Source organism: Lemur catta, chromosome 10 (genome assembly GCF_020740605.2).
Source record: "Lemur catta isolate mLemCat1 chromosome 10, mLemCat1.pri, whole genome shotgun sequence".
NCBI lineage: Eukaryota > Metazoa > Chordata > Mammalia > Primates > Lemuridae > Lemur > Lemur catta.
Genome location: NC_059137.1, coordinates 76024202 through 76044717, shown reverse-complemented (window position 1 = coordinate 76044717; position 20516 = coordinate 76024202). Strand labels below are relative to the sequence as shown.

The 20516-nt window shown below is 39.7% G+C and overlaps 1 long non-coding RNA gene across 1 annotated transcript in view; it reads right to left on the bottom strand.

Moving 5' to 3' along the window:
• Positions 1-16172, bottom strand: part of LOC123646018 — a 78224-nt gene extending 62052 nt beyond the window's left edge. The window contains exons 1-3 of the long non-coding RNA XR_006737758.1: positions 15316-16172; positions 14350-14404; positions 13916-14040 (exon numbers count right to left, since the gene is read on the bottom strand). This is a non-coding gene — a long non-coding RNA (uncharacterized LOC123646018). The remainder of the gene's footprint in view (positions 1-13915; positions 14041-14349; positions 14405-15315) is intronic.
• Positions 16173-20516: the final 4344 nt, after the last annotated feature.

The window sequence follows — 20516 nt, the reverse complement described above, 5'->3', positions numbered from 1 at the left end:
AATAGCTGCTTTTCCTGTCAGCAAGAAAAACCAGAAACTTACCAATGTTTTATATTAGTAGGAAATCAATAAATATTCTTTATGAATAAAGGAATCTCACTTGATGATTTTTTTTTTATTTTTTAGGGAACATTCATTTTTAGCTTCATTTCTCCCTCCAAAGGACTTTGGAAAACCAGCATTCTTTCCTTAAAGGATTTGGGACCAAAAACCGTAAGTCCCGTATTTATGAAAATAACGCCTCTAATGAGAGTCTAGTGAGGTTGTTTGATTTTTATTTCACTGATCTTCTAACACTTGTGTTCATAATGTTGGGTGTGTTTTTAAAATTTAACATACATTAATACTTTTGGCTCTAAGTAATCTTAACTGCAAAATTGGATAATTAGGTTTTGGGGTTTTTTGTTTGTTTGGTATAGTTTAATGTGTCCCTAATGAATCAGTGCATTAATCTGCAAATGTCCCAGTGGAGTGCACTGTACTCAGAGTGGCTGCACGTCTTAAAGAGATCTTTGTGTAGAAAGAACAGAAACTCTTGCGTGATAGACCCAGCCTCCCCTACTCATGAACAAGGATGAGGGGAAAGGGGGGTGGCTGTACCACGTTAGGACTTTTACTCCGTTTAGTCCTTGCTTGACCAAGGGAACTAGTCACGCATCACTGACACAAGCAAACCCGATTGGGCAATTCAGGAAGAACCTGAGAATGCAAGGAGGTCACTTTTGCCCTTTTTGCATATTTGATTCCTCCCTAACTGTCCTCTCTGACCATTCACGGCTTTCTCCAGCCCAGATCCTTCCATGTTCCCCGACTACATAGCCCTGCCCACAGCACACGCCTGATTAGGCTTGATTTTGGGGGCAGTTATGAATAAAGCTGCAATAAACATTCTTACACAGCAATGTATGAGAATTCCAGTTGTTTTGCAACTTCATCAAGACTTGGTATGGTCAACTGCTTTTCTGTTTTTAGTTTTAGTAATTCTAATCAGTGTATGGTGTATCTCATTGTGATTTTAATTTGCCATTCCCTAATGACTAAATCCTAATAATGCTGAGAATCTTTCCATGCACTTACTTGCCATTTGTGTGTCTCCTTTGATGTGTTGAAATTCGATTTTTTAAAAAAATTGGGCTTTTTGCTTTCTTATGATTGAGTTTTGGGAGTTCATTATATATTCTAAGTATAAGGCCTTTGTCAAATATATGATTTGCAAATGTTTTTTTTCAACCTGTGACTTTTCATTCTCTTAACAGCAATTTTGACAAAGCAAAAATTTTTAATTGATAGTCTATTAATTTTTCTCATATAAATCTTGCTTTTGGTATCATATCTAGGAAATCTTTACCTAACTCAAGTCCATGAAGATTTTTCTCTTAGATTTTCTTCAAAAGTTCTGTGTTTTACATTTAAGTCTATTATCCATTTTAAGTTAATTTTGTGTAAACTAGGAAGTTATAGGTCAAGGTTAATTTTCTTTTTTTGCACATAGATGTCCAATTATTCAAGCACGAGTGTTTAAAGAGAATATCCTTTCTCCATTGAATTGCCTTTGTAACTGTTTCAAAAATAAACTGACCATATTTTTATGAGTCTATTTCTAAAGTCTCTGTTCCATTTCATTGATCGTGTGCCTGTCTTTTTATCAATAGTTCCTTGTCTTGATGACTGTAGTTTTATTGTAAGGCATGAAATCAGGTGGTATCAGTCCTCCAACTTTGTTCATTTTCAATATTGCATTAGATATTTTAGCTATTTGTCTTTCCATATAAATTTTAAAATCAGTTTGTCAATAAATACAAACACCTGCTGAGATTTTGATTGGAATTGCATCAAATCTATACAGCAAATTGGGAAGAACAGACATCTTAACTATATTGAATCTTCTAATCCATGAAAATGATCTTTCCTTATTTCATCAGTGTTTTGTAGTTTTCCACATACAGGTCTTGATAAACTTATACTTAAATATTTATTTTCTTTACTTTGAGGTATTGTAATAGGTACTAATTTTTAATTTTTGTTTCTAATTGTTTATTGCTGTTGTGTGGGAATACAATTGATTTTTGTATATTGATTTCATATCCTAAGGCCTTGATAAACTTACTTTTAAATTCTGGGAGCTTTTTGTAGATTATTTGAGATTTTCTATGTAAGCAATAACATCATCTGGAAAGTTTTATTTTCCAATCTGATTGTCCTTTATTTATTTTTCTTGCCTTATTGTAGTAGCTAAGGCTTCTAATATGAATGTTGAGTTGGAGTTGTAGAACAAACTCCCTCACCTTGTTCCTAATCTCCTTCCTCTTTCCCCTTTATTTTGCAATTGTCATATGTTATCATACCTATTTACTTTGAAAATGCCATCAAACAATGTTATAATTTTTGCATTTAATAGTTACAAGTATTTTAAAGAATTTAGGAGGGGAAAATAGTCTGTTATGTTTTACCTGCATATTTACCATTTGTGTTCTTTCTTCACACTTACAGTTCCAAGTTTTGCTATAGAATCATTTCCCTTATGTCTAAAGAAACTTCCCTTAAAATTTCTTTTAGAGCAGGTCTTCTGGCAATAGATTCTCTTAGTTTTCCTTCATCTATAAATGTTTCGATTCCAACATTATTCTTGAAAGGTATTTTTGCTGAATATAAAAATCTGGATTGATATTTCTTTTTTTCAGCACTTCAAAAACTCAGGTAGCTGCTTTATATATTTTGTCCTAGAGTTTTTAGCAGTAATCAGTGGGAAAGATAGGGTGTAGTGAACACACAGCGTTTTAGTCAGAACCAGAACCCATATTGTCACTCTTTCCTCATATCTTTGACTGTACCCAGGGCTGTTAGTAATTCTCCCTCTAACACTGTTGCAACATAGCTAGAGCTCACTCAAGGAAGAGCCTAGTACTGGTTACTTGGTGTTGTGAACTAAAACAAAATCTTAAGTTTACCCCACTCTCACGGGCTGACTGACTGGACCCCCCTCCTGGCCAAGGGGATACCCTTAAACTGAGCTGCCAGCCAACAGAGGGAGGTCAAACATGCCTCATCATGCCCCCTCCCTTCTTCCTTAATTCTATGTGTCAAATACTGAATCCTATTTATTCTCTTTCTCTCTCTCCTCCACTATCAATATCTTCTCTTTTACTGGATCTTCTCCATCTGCATAAACCACATTCTAACATATCCCATTTTACAGGAAAAAAAAAAAAAATTCTTTCCAATGCTGTCTCTGTTTCCTCCCCATTGCCAGATTCTAAAGGATAGTTCTCTATTCTCTTAGTCAAGCTTTCAGCAAAATCCCACACAGCTAACCAATTATTCTTTCCTTTGGAAAACATAGTCTCGCTCTCTCAGTAACATCGTGACCTCCAGATTTTCTTCTGATTTCCTTGGCTGGTCATTGCTAATTGCTTTTGCTGGTTATTCCTTCACCAACATCTAAATGAGGGAGTGTTGTAGTGCTTATTCCTGGGTCTTTTTCTTTTTCTAATTAAATGCTTTGCTTTAATGATCTTACCAAATCACATAATGTTAAGTACCATCTATCACTGAGGCCTCCCCAATAGCATATTTCATTGATTATTTTGTTGTTGCCATTTAACATCTTCAACATCAACTTGTGTCTTACAAATAATGGAACCTTTTGATTGTTGTTGACCAGGCTGCAATTGTGCCATAGTTGTCACTGCCTATGCACACGTATACTTGATTGTTATTCTAACAGGGATGACTAGTCAAAAGTAATCCCATTTCAGTGAACAAAACACTGAAGAACACTTGAGGATGAGGTATAATTCCTGATTATTGCCTGAAAATCTGTATTAATTATCTTCATCAGCAGCATCAAACTTTACAGGATTGGTATCAATGCCTTGGGAGAAAAATCCCAGAGATAATAGTGGAGCATTCTTTTAAGAAACGCTGCATCACTGATGTTTCTAAGGCATATAGCATAATACTATGACATGACAGACGTCAACAACTCTCAGTTGAAAATGATTCAGAAGATTTATACTCTGAATGGAAGCAGCATTGGAAATCTTAGCCAATTTATTTCACTTATATTTTCCATTTTATGTATAAAAAAGAGAGATATGAGGTATATGATTTTTTAAAAAGTTCAAATAAATCTTTAAAAAATTCTCTCAATAGTTACTAAATAAAAAATTCTTGGTGAAAAGAAAGCATTATGGCATAGTTTAGTTGCAGCATTCTCTTTTTTTCTTAGAAGTACATAAAAATTGGTGTGTTTTATAATGAATGTCATCTTAGAGTCAATGGTGTATGTTATATCTCTATCTCTAAACCCTCCTTTGGGTTCTGAACTTGTATATCAAACTACCAACTTGATATATCCACATAGCGTCCTAATAGGCAGTTCAAACTTAAATGCAAACCAGAACTCTTTCTACCATAGTTTTCTGCATACCAATTGCCATTTAACCAGTTGCTCAGGCCCACAATTTTGGTGTCATCTTTTATTCTTCTCTTGCCCTCACATTGCATGTCCAATCTATCAGTAACCTAGCCCTACCTGCAAAATATATCTTGCATGTGTCCACTTCTCTCCTCTGAACTCTTGGCACCCTAGTCTGAGCCACCATAATTTCTCACCTGCCCTAAGGTGATAGACTCCCAGCTGGTCTCTCCTTCCACTTGGTGCCTGTTCATACCAATTCTCACACTGCAGCCAAACTGTTTTGTTGTTGTTGTTTTTTAAAATAAGGATTTTAGTAGAAACTGGATCATTTTTATTTTTTATTTTGTAGAAACAGAGTCTTTCTCTGTCGCCCTAGTTAGAGTGCAATGGTGTTATCACAGCTCACTACAGCCTCAAACTCCTGGGATCCAGTGATCCTCCTATTTCAGCCTCCTGGGTAGCTAGGACTACAGGGACATGCCATTATGCTCAGCTATTTTTTTTTTTTTTTTGAGAGAGGGTCTTGCTAGTTGCCCAGGCTGGTCTCAAACTCCTGGCCTCAAGTAATCCTCCCATTTTGGCCTCCCAAAGTCCTCAGATTACACACATGATCCACCAGCCTGGCTTGGATCATGTTTATTTTTAAAACTTTGGCCAGCCTGAGAAAGAAGGAGACCCCATCTCTACTAAAAATAGAGAAAATTAGCTGAGCATGGTGGCACAAGCCTGTAGTCCCAGCTACTCAGGAGGCTGAGGCAGGAGGATCATCTGAGAGCCCAGAAGTTTGAAGTTGTGGTGAGCTACAATGATGCCATTGCACTCTAGCTGGAGCAGCACAGCAAAACTCTGTTGTGGGGGAAAAAAAATTGGAATGCTTTGGATCTCTATATTCACCTGTCTTCTATTTCATTCCTTCCCTTAACCCCAAAGTTAAGCTGTATCTTAAATTTGGTGCTTGTGAACTCCATGCATGTCTTCTCACTTTTATTCTATATGTATGTCTTAGTCTGTTCAGGCTGCCATAACAAAATACCACAGACCAGGTGGCTTAAACAAACAGTTCTGGAGGCTGGAAGTCCAAGATCAAGATGCCAGCAGAGCAGTTTTGGGTAAGGCCTCTTTTCCTGGCTTTCAGATAGCTGCCTTCTTACTATGTTCTCACATGGCTATCCGTCTGTGTGCCCACAGGGAGAGAGAGCTCTCTGGTGTCTCTTCCTCTTTTGATAAGGACACTACTCCTACAGGATTAGGGAACCATCCTCATGACCTCATTTAGCCTTAATTACCTCCATATAGGTCCTGTTTCCAAATACAGTCACGTGGTGGGTTTGAGCTTCAACATATGAATTTGGCAAGGAACACAATTCAGTCCATAACAGTATCCACCCCTAAAATATAGATGGCTAGGCAGAGAGACAGGAAGGTAAGTAGGTAGACTGAAAGACAACTAGATAGGCCAGGCATGGTGGCTCACACCTATAATCCCAGCAGTTTGGGAAGTTGAGGAGGGAGGGTCCCTTGAGGCCAAGAGTTCAAGGCTGCACAGAGCTATGACTGCATCACTGCACTTCAGCCTGGGTGACAGCCTGGGTGACAGAGCAAGACCCTGTCTCTTTAAACAAACAAACAAAAAAAGACAGACAGACATATAAAGACATATTGTGGCAAAAGTTGATCTAAATATATTTACGTCAACTAATGAAACCGAAGGAAGTTGCTATTGGTAATTTCTCATTTAACAGCTGTGCCTTCCTACACCAAAAACTCTAATTTCATCAGTCATGTTTTCAAAACTTAAAGTTTCCACATTCTATTTTTAAAAAATCTGTATATGAGTCTAAATTACAAAGGAATAAAGTCACCTCTGAGACTTCGTTATATGACTTATACAATGTGATGTAAATTATGATTATATAATTTTATATTCTTCATCTTCATATCCATATGCTTTATATCTCTCCTGTCTGAAACAAGTATTCTGTAATCATTAAAATTAAACTTTAAAATGTTTTTTAGAGGCAGGAGTGGGTATGAAGAAGACTTGGTTGATGGCTACAAAAACACAGAAGGAATAAGTCCTAGTGCTCCATAGTACGGTAGGGAGACTATAGTTATCAATAATTTATTGTGTGTTTCAAAGCTAGAAGAGAAGATGTGGAATGTTCCCAACAAAAAATGATAAATGTTTGAGGTGACATATATCCTATTTACCCCCTAATTTGATCATTACCCATTGAATACATGTATCAAAATATCACATAAATATCTATAATTATGTATCAACAAAAAAGGTTTTTTAGAGATGAAGTCAAGAACTTCATCTCCCAGCTTTTGAACAAAAAGCAAATTTCTTTTTTAAAAAATAATATCCTTTATTTAAAATTATGTAGAGAAGAAAAATGTGATTTTCAAAGCCTTTGGACTGGTCAAGTTTAGTATAATGAAAAAGAAGTTCTAATCCATATCTGGCACTGGACCCATCGTATTTTCATCATATTTCCAGTCAATTGGTTAAATTTGCTTTCATTCCACCTCTCAGAATTTTGTCCTTTTGAGGCAGGCAAACAACTCAGCCTTGGCAATATTGTCTCTCATTTAACAATCTATTTCAGGCTTATTCTTGGCAGTTACAATGACCTCGCGCTGCAGACACGTTTTCAGCGTGTGTGTGGCTGTGTATGAGACGTTGCTATTTTCCTACACGGCTCTTCCCTTTGATCAGCAACCTTGTCTTGTCTCCCTCTCTCCCTTGCAGCTCTAATTGTTTTTATTCCTTTGAACCCATCTGGAGAAAAAAAAAAAAAAAAGAAGGTCTCCCTTTCCAGTTGTTGCTGCCAGCTTAGAAATGCTCCGATTTCTTTCACACTCAGTATTTTTAGTTTGTTAAGACGTTTTTTCTTTCTGCCTAGACTAGTTACAGCCTCGTCTGATTGTCATCCAGCAGTAACATCCCGAGGCCCTCAGGTGTCATAGTGGGAGGATCATGGGGTTTAAGATCAAAATGCTTGATTTGATTTCAAATCATAATCCTACCACTTTCTAGCTAGAGACCGTGAGCAATCACTGAGCCACTCTGGGACTCAGTTTTCTCATCTGTAAAATGGGAGTGATCATACTCATTTTCAGGGTTGTTTTAAGGATAAATAAAGCCAGTATAGATGAATGTTCCTTGAGAAGTATACTGCAGGGATGTTAATCTTTCCTCAGTTCAATAAACACTTATTTAATAACTGACAGTGGTGGCAAACTCCAAGGACTACGGGTAAGATAAATGCATGCAGCAGACAGGGTTCCATGCCTCAGGGACTGGCAAGGTTGTGTGTCTGGAGAACTAGAGCTCACAAGCCTGTCTGAGGACAACCGCTACTCAGCTCCAGCCCCACAGTCTGCATCTGAGAAAAAGATACAGTGTTTCCAAATGTTTTGATTGTTCAAGAAAAGCTAGAAACCATGATGATTTTAATGTAAAATCTTTCAATTTTAAATGTTGACAAATAATTTCTAAAAATCCCTTTGTGGGTGAACAAAACAATACTCGTCTACTAGCCAAATTTGTCCTATTGACCTCCAGTGTGGTCTACTATGTGCCACATAACTATGGGAGGCCCTGGGAATGCAAAGAAAATATATATAGCCTATGGTGGACACTGCAGTGCACTGCCCTGATCGAGCCCCCTTCAAGAAAGGATGTGCTGCCCAGCTGCGAGGAGTGCAGGCAGCAGGCAGCCCTCAGCTGTCAGCCCCTTCAGTTATTGCTTCAGCTGCAGAGCCGCCTCACCCAAGGTCACGCCCCTTCCTGGGTGGCTCATACCCAGTGACTGTTGGAGGCAGGGGTATATGAAGACAGGTCCCCTCACTCCAACTTGGAACAACTCTGGAAGACCATTCTCACTCCATAGATCTACGTGGTGTCAGGTGAGGCAGTTGTTAGGTTTGCATCAGATCTCGTCTTCTCCCTCAGCCCACTCCTGCTTCCTCCTACTCCATTTCACAGCTGATGATCCCAAGGCCACTCCTGAATAAACATCTGGTACACTAACTCTGTCTCAGAATCAGCTTCCTGGGTAATTTCACATGCAACATGGTCCTTGAACTCATGGAACTATCTGTATGATGAGCCAGGTAGACAGATGATTTCAATATCATGTGAGAAGAGCTAGAATAGGCATATAAAGAAAAAGTTATGGGAGGGGAGGAGAGGGCATCAACTCAACCAGAGGCTCAAGTTAAGTCGTCTTGGAGTGGACAATCTTGAGATAATTTTGGAATGTTTTAAAGTTTTTGAGCAATAACCAGATAAAGAGGGAAGAAAAGGTATTTTAAGCAAAGAAAACTCTAAAAGCAAAGAGCAGATGGATATCCAAGAAACAAAGACCCAAGTATGCATGGAGAACCACCAGCAGTTTGTACTAATAGAGCTTATGAAGTTGGAGAGAAAAGTTTTAACTTAACAATTTGGCCTGGGTCCCATAGTTAATGTGGACTGAAAATTTTTCCTCCTAACTCACTGAACACTTGTTCTCTCTTTCCTCCAACAAGCTTTATATATTTGGTCCTTTCTGGAGCCTATTTTCCTTCAACAGGCATGCCTTGACAAGTTTCATTTCCTATCAAAATTCAAAATATAGATATGAACATCCAACTCAACATCACTTGAATTGCCCACAGGAATCACAAATTCAGCATGTCCAAAATCAAGGGCATTACCTAACGTGCCTACACCTCATCTTTCTAAATCCCCTACCTAGGTGAATATTGGCACCATCCACCCAGTTGCTCAAGCCAGAGTCCTAGGCATCAGTCTCAATTCGTTTCTCTCCACACTCTCCAAATTCAGTCTCTCAGTTGTGTCCTATAAATAATCGCACCTTCATAAATTTTGGATCCCTTCATATCCACTGCTACTTCCTTAGTTCAGTGAAAGCTCTTAAAAACCAGCAAATCTGCTTCTAGTCTTACCCGCTGCCAAGTCCATTCACCAACTAACTTTAAGAATAATCCTTTCAAAACACAAATACAATCATGCCAAGTCTCAACTTAATGTTCTCCAGGGGCCCCCATAATCTTTGAGATAAAGTTCAAAGTCCTTAACAAATTCTTTATCATCTGATACTGATTTCACACTTTCTGCTTCACCCACATTGTGTTAAATTCCTGTTGTCTCTTGCTTCTAGAACTTGCATAGGTTGCACTCAGTCTGAAACATCTTTCCCTGGCTGTGTCTCCTTTTCTTCTTCCTTTTACCTAGTTAACCTCTAATAGTCCTTCAGGGCTAAAATTATGTGCTACTTTCTCTAGGGAGTTTTCTCCACCACCCTTACCCCTATCATAAGCTAAGTGCCTTGCTTACAATTCTATCATTGCAGCTATCAATCTGTATTTGCCTCTGTCTACCACAAGAAACAACCAAAGGCAGAGAACATGTCTACTCATCCCCAAATTTCCAATGCTTTGCATATTTGGCACATAATAGGTCTCAATAAATATTTTCTAAATCAATGTGTGAATGAAACATATTTTATTTCTAAATGTACACTCTGAGAGCAACATGGGTCATTGTTTCAAGAGGGAAGTCACTAGAGGCCAAGGGACATGTTACAAGAGGTAGTAATGACCTAAACCAGAAAAGTGGGAGTAGAAATAGAGAAAAAAGAAGTTAGATGGAGAAATGTCTTAGAGGTAAAATCAGCAGAATTGGTGATTAGCTCTTGGGGCTGAGGGAAAGAGTGTCGTATGAAATAATTCCTGGATTTCTGACCTGGGCACCAGACTGGTGATATCTTATAAGATACAGAATACAGGAGGAAGAGCAGGTTGGATAAAGGGCATAGAGATGATGAGTTTTAATGAGTCTGTCCAGGGCATGTTGAGGGGGAGGTGCCTTTGGGAGGACCAGGTAGACTTATCTGGACATTAGCATATGGGGTAAGAGGAGGAGTAAAAATTATAAATGAGATAGAGCAGGGGAAATAGTTGGTGTAAGAAGGTCAAGCACAGTGCCCTGGGAACACCAAGTCTGTTACAAATTGTGCTAGATCTCTTACTTTTGCCCCTGCCCCAGAAGAATGATCTACATGGACTACACCAATGGGCATCCTTGCCCTCTGGTTTTGCTTGGGTTTAGTTCATGTGAGAGACCAGCAGTAGATAGAAGGAGAGAGGAGAATGACATCCAGATATTTGTTCTCCAGCTCACTCCCTGTTCATCCTTCCTCCTAATGTCACAGCAACTTCCAGGGGGCCCTCTTCATACAACTACGTCTCCAGGTTCCAGTACTGGCCCACTCCCCCCATCAGGCCCAGGTGTGGTGTTGAAGCCCCACTGTCGCTAGCCTGGGCTGCTGTCCTAGCCCTTCTTGTTTTTCCTAAACCACACACACACTTTGTAAATAGCCCTTCTATTAAAATCCCCTTAATCACTCAGCTTGAGAATGCCATCAGTTTCCTAAAGAGACTGAGTGATACACAAAGGATCCTAGGAAAGAAAAGATAGGCAAACTAATCTGATAAACTAATTCTATTAAAGTGTTTTAGAAGATTACCTTTCCTAAATAAACAGCCTTGTCTGAACATGAAAGAAATAACCCTGAAAGTGGAAATTTCAGGCATCTAGGACAAAGGAGTGAGTGGTTGTTAGCTAGAATGACTGTAGTGGTAAATTAACTTGGGAATTCCCAAAGATTAAATTCCAATGAGGCATATTTCAAAGAACTAAATAACTGTACATATAAGTCACTTGCAGGTATCTATGGTGACATGGTCTCATATTGTAATAAACTTTGTAAGAGTTTAATAATGTAGGGATTCCAAATAACTGGGTACAAAACACTGGCATGTTGGGGATGGATATAATGGCATCTACCCCATTGGGTCCAATAACTGGGCATCAAAATAGAACAAAAGATATGAAGGAATATTAGTAAAATTCAGCTGTCTGCTCCACTGGAACCACAAATAAGTAATATTACATGTTTGGTTGTATTAAAGATGGGATTTTGACATACATGTATATGGCCTCAACATTATTTTTGAATAAATTAAAGCTGGACAGTGGCCTTCCTTTGAGCTCTTCAGAGCATACAATATAGGCCACTGCTGACCCTGGCTCAGCTCTAGGACATCCCCTTCTATATCTGTATCCTCCTGCATCTTCACTGCACCACAGTTTATGACTCACTGCCTAAATGAACCCTCTAAACACATCTCACTTGATTCTAGGGGGCTGTCGTCATAGCTACAACCCTTGAAAGACCCTTCTATTGCCGGCTTGTTTACAGAAAGTGGCTAGATTGCAAATTTAATTTGTTTTTCTATGACTTAGCCAATCAACCCTGCAAGAATGCAAAAAAAAAAAAAAAGTGGGGGGTACTCAAGAACAATGTAAATGTCAACATGTTTACAAAGAGACTTATTTGTAATACAAATATGAAATGCTTCTGATGTTGATATTCAGGTCATTAGAGCTTAGTGTCAATCAGGCTGTTAGAACTTCTCATTGACTTATCAATAAGAAAACAAAAGAGGCAGCAAACCCGGAACTATGGATGTTTGCCCTACTTATCTCAGTTCAACAATCTAAATCAAATCAAAGAAAAATCCCAAACTTGAAAATAACCCTAAAGTTTACCTCTTCTAACCTCCTTCTCAATTCGCTAATTTCTCGTACAATGTCCCTGACAAAGTCACTTGTTCACACACTTAACAGACACAAATTGAGCACCTGTCCATGTCAAGCACCATTTATTTAGCCACAAAGATGAAAGCACTTTGGTTGTGACATCCAAAAAACTCACACAAAGTCTGTCCTTGAATGCTGACTTCATAACATAAATCATTATCATCAAGTTCTCTTGAACCCAATTCGCCTCCACACTACTTCCAGAAGAGAAACTTCTGTTGTCTTTGAATATTTCCAGGGAGTATTAAGTTTTTGTGTCATCCACCCTGACCCCAAGGATTTTTTAGGCAAAACATACCACGTTTGCTCAATTACTCCTCTTATGACAGTGTCCAGAACACTCCACATTCAAGTTTGTCAAAGCCCCTCTTAAAGGGAGGAGACCAAAGTGGATAATGTACCCTAGATGTTTTCTATAATGACCTGGACACTGTGCTTTTACTAATGAAGTGACAATTCCTCAGCCCTTTGAAAACACCTGTCATTCTGTTATATGTCTTTGGAGTAGAGTCAGTGCCAGGTTTGTATGGATAGATGATTTTGTAATCTCGGGCAAGTTGCTTCACACCTCTAACTTCACCTGTGAAACACAGATTAGCATTATTCCTCATAGATTTGTTGTGAGGGTGAAAACATATGGCAAATGGAAAGCCCCTAGTGCAGGACCTGGTACATAGTAGATGCTCAACATTTGTTAATTGATCCCCTTAATATCACTTCTTCTTTCATAAACACAGCTATTGCTTTTTTTCAAGAAAAGATTTTCACATAAACTAACACCAAATCCAGTGCCATCCATCCTGTATTTAATTGATTTTCTCCCTGAAATTTAAGACTTCATATTTACAATTGAAATGGTTCATGTGCTTTCGTCCTGTCTTCCTATTGAGATTTTCCCTCAATTTTTAACCTATTAGATCACATGAAAATTTGATACACCTGATCCTCACGTCCTCATCCAAGTCGCCGATAATGCTGTGGATAAAGAAGGACGGAGGACAGAAAGCCCCGTGCCACATCAGAAGATGTTCCTCCAGGTTTACATCTGTTCCCACTTTTCATCAGTTGTCTGATGAGTTGTGAATGGGGCTCACTGCAGGGACATCTTAGTTCCTTCATCTTTCCACAAGAACATCCTAAGAAAAACCAGATGATAAATTTGTCTCTGGCATCCCCCAGATCTATGTGCTCAGTAACTCTGTTAAATAAGAAATGATATCTGCTAGGATTTAATGAATTTATACTAGCAATTTATGCTCATTTTCTTTTCTAATTATCTGTAAGCCATCTCTCTAATAATCTGCCATATGTCTTTTTCTCCTCTTTCTTCTTTGTGATAGGCAAATAATGGACCCCCAAATATGTCCCTGTCCTAATACAAGAACCTGAGAATTTGTTACCTTACATGGCAACGGGGCCTTACGGATGTGATTAAGGTTAAGGACCCTGCGATGGGGGTGGGGGGGGACAGCCTGGAATATCCAGGCGGGCATGATCTAATCACAGTAGCTCTTAACCTTTATCAGGGGTGGTCAGAGATGCTCAAATGCTCTGAGAGAAGTGCAATGGCTGGCACTGACTATGGAGTAAGAAGGTCCCAGCCAAGGAGAGTGGGCAGTCTTGAGAAGCTGGAAAAGACAGAAAACAGATTTTTTTCTACAGCCACCAGAAAGGATGCAGCCCTGCTAACACCTCGATGTAGCCGAGTGAGATCTGTGTTGAACTTCTACATTCCAAACTGTAAGATAATAAATTTGTGTTGTTTTAAGCCACTAAGTGTGTGGTAATTTGTCACAGCAGCCATAGGAAACTAATACCTTCTCATTGTCCTTCTTGTCCTCCTCTTTTGTGAATTTATGCTTCCAGTTAACATAGATTTTTCTTCAAATTCACTTTGACCAATTGGGACTGTTTGGCCAACACATGGGAGACTAGAATAAATCTGGTGAATTGAAGGAAGTCATCAGTTAATCTCCTAATAACAAATCATCCTGATCTCTTCATTAATGTAGGTTGCAATGAAATGCCTTTATAGCAAAACTTTGTTAGAATTGTTGTAATCACTGTAACTGCATAACCATATCTCTTTTAAAAAATTTAAAATTGATCTAGACTTGACTTTCTTGCACTTCTGATGTAATTCAATAAAATTTGGTGTGGTTTTACTGAATATATTCTACCCTTACAACCTGTACAATAATGTTATCGTAGAAGCTACATTGGTGAGCCAGAGCCCGACTTTGTCACTTACCAGTTTTGTGACTTTCAATAGTTATTTCCATCTCTCTGCACCTTAGTTTTCATACCTAGAAAAATAAGGACATTTGAAGAGATAATCTCTAAGGTCTCTTTCTTCCTCTAAATTACCATGTTCTATCAAAGTATAGACCAAAAATAAAAAAGCTCTGTTTCCTAGCTGAAGGATAAATGGAGTGATGGAATGAAGTGATGGAAGTAGATCACTTCATTCCTTTGTTCATGCCAGTCCCTATACATGAAATGCACTCTCCTCCCTTATTTTCTTTTACCACTTATATCTCCAGCTAGTGAGATGCTTCCCTGCTTTCAAGGCCCAAATCAAACGCCACTTCTCATAAAAACTTCCTTGATCACAGCATCAGGAGTTAATCTTGCTCTCCTCTGAAATACTGCAGCACTCATTGCCTGGAGGATTATTTCACACTGAGTTATTATTCTTTTGGTTGCAATGTCTTGCCACTCCAACCAGACTGCAGCTTCCTGGAGACGGGGACCATGTTCCGTGTTGTTTGCCAATCTCAAAGGTTGGGTAATTGTCCCCCCTCTCCTCCTGCTATAACAGAGGTGGTGTCCTCCTCCTATCTACAGCCCACCCTCCTCTTCTTGTCTGGTGATTCTGTCTCTTCCAGCCTCTCACAGACCTGGTGACATCCACCAACCTCATCTTTCCTTTCCTTTTCACTTCAACTTCTCTTCCAGCCTCAGCCCATCCACTCAACTATCTTCCATTTGAAAAAAAAGTCCTCCAGAGGCCCCATATCAGCCTCCAGCTGCACCCTGGGACCTCCCACTGCCAACTTCCACGGAGGAGTGGGGCTGTGCACACCTGCCACCTCCACTCCCTCTCCTCCCCCTTGTGCTCTGCCTGGTAGTCTGTCTCCCAGCCTGTCACTAAGGTCACCAGTGCCGCCCAAGTCTCCACAGCTGGTGGACACAAGGCAACAGTTTCCATACTGACCGCGAACTCCTTCAAACACTGTCTTCCATGGTCTTCCACGACATGACGCTCCTCTTCTGCCCAGATGTTCCTGCAGTCTCCAGCGCCAGCTCACCCTCTGGTATTTACATCCTTCCAGTTATATCCTGGGCCCTCTCCTGCACTCGGTCTACCATGTTTCCCTGTGTTCCTCCCGGCTCCAAAGCTCCGACTGTCATGCACAAGAGCAAATTAGACACGGAAGGCCAGAAGTTTATATCCTAATGCCAAAAGACAAACAAATATGCAAACATATAAGGCCTGAGATAGTTTCAGATAATGATGAGCGGATTGAAAGAAATAATGGGAGGTATTTTAAGAAGGGGGCCAGGGAAGGCTTCTCTGAGGAGGTGACTCTGGAGCTGAAAGAAAGCTCTAGTAACAAGCCAGTTCTGAGAAGAGCTAAGCAAAAGTGTTCCAGGCAAAGGGGATTAGCGTGTTACAATGTCCCAAGATGGAAAAGATTCTGCCCTGTTCCAGAGAGACAGCGGACAGAGGACACGGCACGACAGGAGGTGGGAGCAGAAGGCTGGGGTCGGGTGCGAAGGGCCCTGCAGGCCCAGGTGAGGGTTTGGATCTTAGGCCAAGCACACAGAGCAGCCGGGGAGGATGGCAGCAGCCCTTTAACTGTCTTCCAGTATATTCCCCACGAAAGCCAGGTGCTCTTTAAAATGCACATGTGCTCTTACCATTGCCCTGCTGGAATCTCTTCATTGGCTTCCCACGCCCTTAGGAAGGTCTGAGCCTTGAAAGGACCTCCAAGGGCCAATCATGTTTGGCATCTAGGCCCGCCCTTGCCACACCCCCTTGCCTTCCGCTTGCAGACTGTGCTGTACCTGCTTCCGGTGCTGGACACACTGGGCCCACAGTCAACTCCAGACAGCGCCATCCAGTGGAAACATATTGTCAGCCACAGGCGTAATATTAAACTTTCCAGTACATAATCACATTGCATGGACAGAAACAGGTGAAACTAATCTTTTTTTGTTTGTTTCTTTGTTTCTTTATTTTTATGTCTGTTTTTCCCATTAGTTACATAGTAATTAACCAGCGATCCTCCTTGCTCCACAAAAGAATTAAAACACAAAATAACAAAAATAAAATCCCAACCGGAATAAATTCTAGATTTCTTAGCCTGAATCAGGGTTACCTGTTCAGACAACATCAATGTAACTCAGACGATTAAATGATTAACAATAACCTAAACTTTTGAAACTAATCTTAATAGATTTCATGTAACCCAATATATCCAAAATACCACGATTTTAACATATAATCACTGTAAAACATTGTTTGATATTTCACGTTCCTTTCTTCACGCTGTCTTTGGAATCCTGTGTGTGTTCTACACTTAAGGTGCGTGTCTCAAGCTGGACTAGCCCTGCTTCAGGCACTCAGCAGCTGCTGGTGTCTGGCGATCACTGCACAGGACACAGCAGGTCAGACCTGAGCACACTGTCCCCTCACCTTGGCTTCTCCTACATCCTCCCCAGGCACCCCCTGACTTCACCAGACAATAGCTACTCGCCCCGCTCCGTGCTCCCACCGCGCCCTGCGCTTCTGTGTCCTACCCCCCACCATGCTCACCGCTGTCTCCTTCACCCTGCCGTAACCTCCACGAGGAACCCGTCTGTCTTGTCCAGAGCCACATGGAGCACAGCACCTGGCATACGACAGTCACTCAAGACAGTTTTGATGAAAGAAATCAAAGGCAACTTCCAGGGTAACCGAAAACAGTTCCTAAGACTGCCATTTTCATCATAAAATTTGCTTTACAGTCGAAGCCAAATTAATGGGATTTTACTGCAGTGCTCAATGCTAGGGACCACCTGGCTGAATAGCAAAGACCACAGAGATGGGACCTCTTGACAGCATCAGCAGACACAGGGCGCACCTTCACATTGCTGGGTTTATTGATTGATGCATCGTCACACAAGCAACACGCTTACTTGTTACGAAATTCAAAAGGTACAGAAGTGAATAGTAAGTCTTTCTTCCTCCCTATTCCTAAGCCAACCCCTCCCTAGAGACAACAGCTGTTACTAGTTTCTTATATTTATTTTTCCTCTCTCTTCTCATGGAAAAAAATCATTTCACAGACTAACATTTTTCAGTTTTCTCAATCATGTGAAGAATGAAAGAACCAATAACATTCCGTAGGAGACACCCTTTGGACTATTGTGTCTGCTATCAGGCATGGGCGAGAGAATCGTGTCTTTCTGTACTGTAAGTAAAATGAGGAAGCAAGAGGCTTTGGGATTGGAATTCCTTCATCCAAACAATTATCCTTACCTGGGGTCTCTTCCACTTAAATATTACTAATCACTAAGTGGAGTAACACAATGCTTTATACTTACGTACCATTGGCCATGTAAGGAATATTAAATACCCAAATCAATCTTTTTACATGAGATAAGTGCTGGGTATTATCAAGCCTATTTCTAAGATGGAAAACGTCAATACAAAATGCTATCACAATGCTGATAGGTCATAAAGTGAATGTTTTTTCTTCACACCCAACCACCCATCCCCCATAAAGTGAATATTTTTAAGCCCATAGTTACTGATTTTTATTTATATTCCAATCCACACCCCAACCCCTTGCATGTATCTTTCTGGGTCCAAAAAAGCCTCAGCAGACCCTACAAAAAAGAAGTTGAGCCCGAAAAGACTCTTAGGGCCCATTTGCCCTAACCCTTCTTGTCCCCTCTTCCCTCGGGTAGCTGTATAACTGCACCAGACCAATCTGGCTTAACTTTTATGTAACAAAATTGTGAGTTGTTTTTCAGTTGCCATGGACCCCCAGGTTGAAGGTTACGTAACCTGAGCATGCCCAGATGAACTATATGTGGAACCTAAGTGCTTAGACCAGATTGAGGACCGGGGACTGAATTAGGAAGTAGACACTGCAGGGTAGGATCCAGGATCCAATCAGATCAATCCCTGGCATCACTCCACAGCATGGTCCAGTCAGAGCATGCCTCCTGGCATCACCCCATTGAAAGATCCAGTTAGATTATGCCTCATTACCCTATGCTTATAAAACCTGATCAGGGAGACAGATTTGAGCATTTCTTCCTGTTTCCTTGCTAATCAACTTGCAGTAAAACTTTTCTTTTCTCAAAGGCTGGTGTCATGGTACTGGCTTCTACGTGCATAATGCAGTGAGCCCATTGATTGCTCCATAACAGCTGGAGAAGTGGCTCTAAAAGAGAACCACAATCAGTTCTGGCTCCTGTTATCATCACAAGAATGCAGGCATGAAAATGGAATATCTGTTAAAGGTACATTAAAAAACTGGTTCAAACCTTTCAAATTTTGCTGTTTGAATGGCACATTTTTATAGGCTTTTTACAAAAGTAATTTCGTGATATGAATCAAGAACCTCAAAAATGCCCATTCAAGAGACTGACCTGGGAATACCACTTCTTTTAATATCTCTTAAGAAAATATTTAGGTCATTAAATGTGAAATGTCTGATTTCAAATAAGAAATTTAGTTTATTATATGTCAAACAAGAAACAGTACAATTAATCAAAGTATGTGCCTAAACTATTGACACAGTTTTGCCATCTTAATGGTAGCTTGTTTATGCCAGCAGCAAAGAAACCTAGAAAGCAGGTGGTGATGAAATCATGAAAGGCATTTTCCACAGCTTGTTGAGAATTAAATATTTTTCCTTGCAAGAAATGGTCCAAAGCCTGGAAGAAGTGGTAGTCAGTTGGTGCAAGGTCTGGTGAATATGGTGGATGACAGAGAGTTTCCAAGTCCAGCTGCTGTAGTTTGAGCAGCATTGTTTGTGCAACATGTGGTTGAGCATTGTCTTGCAAGAGGATTGGCCTGTCTCTATTGACTAATCTTGGCTGCTTATATCCTCATCATTTCATCCAACTGATTGCAGTAGACATCCACTGTAATCCACTGACCAGGTTTCATGAAGCTGTAGTGGATAATGCCAGCGCTGGACCATCGAACAGACACCATTAACTTTTTTTGTTGAATATTCAGTTTTGGACTGTGTTTTGAGCACTTCATCTTTATCCAACCATTCTGCTGAACACTTGCAATTATCAAAAAGAATCTATTTTTCATCATATGTAACAATATGGTGTAAAAATGGTTCACCTTTATGTCCTGACAGCAAAGAAAGGCAAGCTTCAAAACAATTTATCTTCTGAAGCTCATTTAATTCATGCAGTATCCATCTATCCAGCTTCTTTACCTTTCCGATTTGTTTCAAATGGTCCAATATTGTTGGAATAGTAACGTCAAACCTTGCTGCTAATGCACACATAGGTTGAAATGGATTCGCTTCCACTACAGCTTTCAGTTCATCATTATCCACCTTGGTTTCAAGTCGCCCATGTGGCTCATTTTCAAGATTAAAATCACCAGAATGGACTTTCTCAAACCATCTATGTACTGTGTTCTTTAACCACATCCTTCCCAAACACTTCATTGATATTTTGAGCAGTCTGCACTGCATTGGTTCCATGATAGAACTCACACAATTTACACATGGGTTAGCAAAAATTGCTCTAAAAAAATTGAAAGATAATCACAAACCAAACCATGTGTTTCAAAGCATCAGAATGTACCTTCATAATAAAAATAAAATAAGAAGTGTCAAAGTGAAATGTCAGATATATCAACTGTCAAACTTAGTACTTAAAGAAATCAGACATTTCATACTTAATAATGTAATAATCCAAACCTGAAAAGGTTTCAGGCATAAAGACATTCATCATAGCATTATTTATAATAGCAAATAATTATCATATGCCAAAAAGGTGAAATAATTGTAATATAATAATTTGAAATAATATTATAAGATTACATGTTAATTTATAACAAAGCTGATGATATAAAACAATAAAGATTGGGACACAGACTTATATATACAGTATAAGAAGAAAATATAAACAGAAAAGTCCCTGGGTCATTGGACAGTGGGTGATACTTTCACTTTTCTTGTATTTCTTGTATTAAATACATATAGTAACTAGTGTCTTTGAAGATAAGTCACATGGAAAAAATGAAGCAGGGAAAGGGACGGGGGAGTGCTGGAGGGCAAGCGGTTGCAATTGTATACAGAACTGTCAGGAAGGCATCACTGGCAAACTGAGATTTGAGAAAAGACTTGACCAGGTGAGGGAGTGCACTCTCTGGATATCTGGGGAAGA